The sequence below is a fragment of the Glycine soja genome, chromosome 15 (genome assembly GCF_004193775.1).
Source record: "Glycine soja cultivar W05 chromosome 15, ASM419377v2, whole genome shotgun sequence".
NCBI classification, from domain to species: Eukaryota; Viridiplantae; Streptophyta; class Magnoliopsida; order Fabales; family Fabaceae; genus Glycine; species Glycine soja.
In genome coordinates this window covers 49171429-49176355 of record NC_041016.1, presented here as the reverse complement: position 1 = coordinate 49176355, position 4927 = coordinate 49171429, and the positions used below count along the sequence as shown (strand labels likewise).

General features: G+C 33.3%; 1 long non-coding RNA gene across 1 annotated transcript; it reads left to right on the top strand.

The window, feature by feature from the left end:
- Nucleotides 1-2354: 2354 nt before the first annotated feature.
- Nucleotides 2355-4647, top strand: LOC114386668. Its single transcript, XR_003661138.1, has 3 exons — nucleotides 2355-2882; nucleotides 4131-4196; nucleotides 4316-4647. It is a non-coding gene; the product is annotated as an uncharacterized LOC114386668 (long non-coding RNA).
- The last annotated feature ends 280 nt before the right edge of the window (nucleotides 4648-4927 follow it).

Genomic DNA, 4927 nt, shown 5'->3' with positions numbered 1-4927 from the left:
GGAAAATCATTTTGATAAGAAGCCATTGGTGGTTATGTTAACACTTTCTAAGATCAAAGATCCTAAAGGTCATTATGATGGAGTTTCTATTTCTTTAAGATTTGCTTCAATTCATTATATGATTGCATTTTACATGTAACTATAATATTATTGCCAGACAAGTATCCTCTTAGTGTCCAAAATATCAAACATGGGTCGAAGTTGTATGTCAACACTAATATAGCAGAAATCTGAGAATTCCATAATAGGTACTAAAGCACTTTATTATCAGAACACTCAAATTTGACCTTGATCTTTTGTTGCATCTTCATAAAACACAAATTTGGTAATGTTGATGAATGCAGATTAGATGTAGGTATGTCATTCTACGCTGGCGGACTATCAAATCAAGGAAGTGTTTCTCAATCACAATATAGCCAATATTCCCAACGAAGCTCTATGGACAAGTTCTTGCATAATGCTTAAATGGTGAGGTTAGGTGAAATAAGTAGGTTGAGACATGTAACAGGTTTAATTTCAAATTAATCAATGTCATATTTGAATAAGTGTTATGAACATTTCGTTGCATCTACTAGCAATTCATTCATTTCTGTTTTACATGTGCTGATTTAGGACTGTTACCGTTTGACCATTGGTACGGTTGATGAAGTAATGATTGATACACCATGGAGTTATGATAGTTGTCCCTACTGTACTACCACATTTGATCCATTGAAATGTGGTTCCACTTTCCATTCGTGCCAAAACCAAGTTACTGACACGGTTCCAAGGTAACTTATATGTCTCCCCAAATTTCCAAGAAACTAAATTCCAATGACTTATTTCGTATATTATTTGAGTGTGTACTAAAAGGGAAACAGTTGTCTTAGGTATAAGTTAGTTCTGAAATTGGAACAGAATGGGGAAAAGGCCAACTTCCATTTTTGGGATGGAACATGTATCAAAATTTTTGGCAAAAGTGTCGATCAGTGTCGCCAAGAGTTGGTTGCAGTATGTAGATTACAAAGTTAATATGTTTTTCGAATTACAATCGTCCATGTGTGTTGTCTATATTCAATATTGGCCTTATGATTTGTTTATTCATTCCTAGAGTGATGATGAGGTCAAGGTCTTCCCTCCCTATGTTGATGAATTATTGGGAAAGACTTGGGCTGTCAAGTTCAAGCACTGTGTACAAATGCGTCAATCATCTGTGTTGGATGTTACTAAAGACGAAGATCTTATTCAGACAATGACATCAACAATTGGTCTATAGGTGGTAAACATTTTAATGTTGCCAATTGATTTAATAATAGTATTGTTGTAGTTGATATTTACTATGAATGACCTATATGCAGGATGAACCAAGTATAGGGAAGGGTAAAGTTGTTGCTGCTGAAACTTCATCACAGGATTACCATCCTACGATAGTGTCTTTTTTAACTGATTTTCATACTAAGCCAGCAAAGTGCCTTTTACAATCTGTTTTACTCTGATTTTAAACTATGTATTCCTACTTGTTAATATTCTTCTTAAACGTCACACACAACCTTCATTGTCACAGTCAACTAATTATGATCCTAGACTTTCTGCATTTTTCACTCTTGCCAAAAGAATGTCTAATCAGCAAGCATTAGTGAATTCCAGTCTGACAAATACACACCGTACCAGCTATCCACTAATAAGCATATGAAATCTGAGTAATCATTTGTTGATGATAAATATTGTAAATCATCTTAATTTGTATGTGATGTATTACATGTGGTCTACCCTTTTGATACTTGCATATAGGTCCACATTTACTTGTGTTTTTTGATCTGCAAGAATTAGAAATAGCAATATATCGAGACTAATATGTATGGTGAGACATCCTATCATCAAGCTTTCCAGCTTGATAACATATTGGTTATATAATTATTTGTTATTGTTGAAATAGATCAAACATCACTTGATACTGAATTCAGAATTGGTTGGTATCTATCTCACTTTGTTTAAATACCTTACTAGCATACATTGGAGAAAAAAATAAGAAGACATGGCCAAAGTTAATTGTATTTAAATTTAAAAACAAACACTTAATGATACATTTTGGAAAAAATATCATGAAATGCATTCTATTCATTAAGTCCAATAGACAAGGAAATTGTTTTTATTGTATTATTACAAAACAGATCAAATTTAGGTAAATTTGATATTTATACTATTTAATTTTTAAATACTTTCTGTGTAAAGCATATCAACATGATCTATCTATATACAATATGTTTGGCCACCAATGACATCAATGATTTTGGATTTTTTTCTATGTCAATTTATTTTTTCTATTTCTTAAATATAATATATTCCTAATGCTAATATAGCATTGGAATCCATTTAGTTGCAGGTTCAAATATGACATTCAATGATCATCTAAACTGCTTTTTGTTGGTCTCCAATGGAAAGACATATGTCTACGAAAACATTGATTCTTATGGTAAGCTATATTTAATCCATATTTACATCCATTCATATTTCTTTTCATTATGTTTATTCAATTATTCAAAATCCTATTATTATGTATCAAATATATCTTTTCAATTACATTTAAATATTAAATATTATATTTTTCCAGAGTTTGTACTTTTATTTTTATTAGACATGACTTGAAAAGGGATTTTCCCACTTCCCAATAACTGTTGGGAAGTTACATCGAGTAGATTATCGAGACATCAACTAGCTGACTCAAAAACCCATCAAATCATAGACATTGGAACAAGCAATTGTGAAACAGTACTAGACCTTCCTTCCTCTCTCACTCTGCCCAAACCGAAAACAGGGATTTGTCACCATCAACTGATCCTGTCGAACAAAGCCACTTAAAGATTATGAACATGAGTTCTCAGTCATCAACTGATTCAAATGTTGTAAGTTTATTTGACGTTTCAATTGTTTCTTTTTTTCCTTCAAACCACGTTGATGTAGTTGATTTTGTTAGGGTTTTGATAGTTGAACCTTTGTTGTTAAATTGTTGACTAAATCGTAATGAAATTGCCAATGGAACCATTATGATCAGCCCATATCTTCCTCTCATCCCAAAGAACCTTACTTTATTTGCAAACACTTATGTAGTATACTGGTGATAACTGAATAATAGTAAACTACGAATGAAAGAACTGATCATAGTTCCTCATGTGTGTGATTTTGTGTCACGACCATATTCCCCAACCATTTACTTTCCTGTTTTAGCATAATAATGTATTACATCTTAGTAGTAATCTACGATGATGATTTACTTCTCTTAATGGATTTTCGTGAATAAATACTGAAGATGAAACTTTTTTAAGTGATCCCCACTCAAATACTACTTTGCATTTGGATCAGTATAACACATGTAGACTTCACGTGTGCCTAAGTTAACCTTTTCATGTGAATGAGCAAAAAATTATTCTTTTATCTAATAAAAAAATATTGTTCTACATGTTTTGATTGCATTGTAATCATTTTTTTGTGGTCCCCATAACATTTTTTGTGGTCTCCACGATACCATGTCATTTATAACCTTACCCTTCGCCTTGTTGCCTTTCCTACTTCCCCACCTGCCTTTGCTTCCCCACCAAAATCTTCCCCCTTCCCTATGTTGCCTTTCCCACTTTCCCACCCCTCTTCTTTTCCCCACCAGAACCTTCCTCCTTCCCTACACTTGCCTTTCCCACTTCCCCATCCAACTCCAGAATCTTCCTTCCTCTTCCCACCGTTCCAACTTTATTTTTTAATGTTAAATCATCTACGTATTAAACAATATAAGTGCTTTAGTTCAGTTACTGAATGTGGGTAACCATAACATCTGAATTGACTCTGAGGCTTTTTTAATCTGTTGTCAATCTAATCAGTCATCGATTCTTTCACATACAGCGAGTGTATCATAATGTACTCCTTATCTTTTTCACATATTGATAGGTTGCTATTTTATACTACATATCTTCTTTTTTTCTTTTTTTTACCTTTACATCTAATTCAGATCAACTTATACACTTATATTTACTAAATTTTAAGATGCTAGAATTTTCAATTTTTTACTTATATAAGGTATGGTTTTAATTGAGACCTCAGTAAGCTCTGCCATGATAGGTACAAATTACAAATAAGTAATATCATACATTATTGTGATATAGGTCCAACCTAACTTAATGGGATGTACACTCACATATCAATTTGTAGCTGTATTCCATACCAACAGAGTAAGTATTTCCAAGCTAGAATCAAATCTTATTGTGTTGATCACAAATGAATGAGTTTAATTGTACTTAACAACTGATTCAACATACATAATTCATATTTTTCAATGTTGTACTTGCAGAACCTGATTGAGATACCATCAATCTACCACATGCAATGGGCTCCTCACTATCCACCGAAGTGCTATTCGCATATAATGGAAGCAGCTATATTGTAAAAGTTAGAAAAGCTGACAACAAATACTTCTTTGCTGATGGTTTGAAGGAATTCAGGAAAGTGTTGAACATTCAAGAAGGTATTGTCATCACTTATGCTGCTCCAGAGAGATATTGGATATTCAATCTTCACTTCATGCTACCACTAGATAATCAGACATGTGGAAGTCATCCAACAACACGAAGAACACATGTCTGGATGGTAAAACTTACTGAAGCTATGATCTCAACTCCACGTCCATTGGTAGGACTCGATTCATATAATTAACCAGTGTCCTCTTTATTGACCATAACTTCTTTTACTGACTTCCATCTCTAATCTAGGTACTACCAATGCATGCTCTAAGCTATCTTGGTGTCTCAAGGAAAAATATGACGGTTCTGGTAAATGATGGTCATACTCTGCTATGGAAATTGACCTTGCATGATGCTGAAAATAGGCTACAATGTGTTGCTGAGTCGTGGTACCAATATTTGAGACACAATGACTTTAGTGTTGGAGATGAGATATGCCTCTA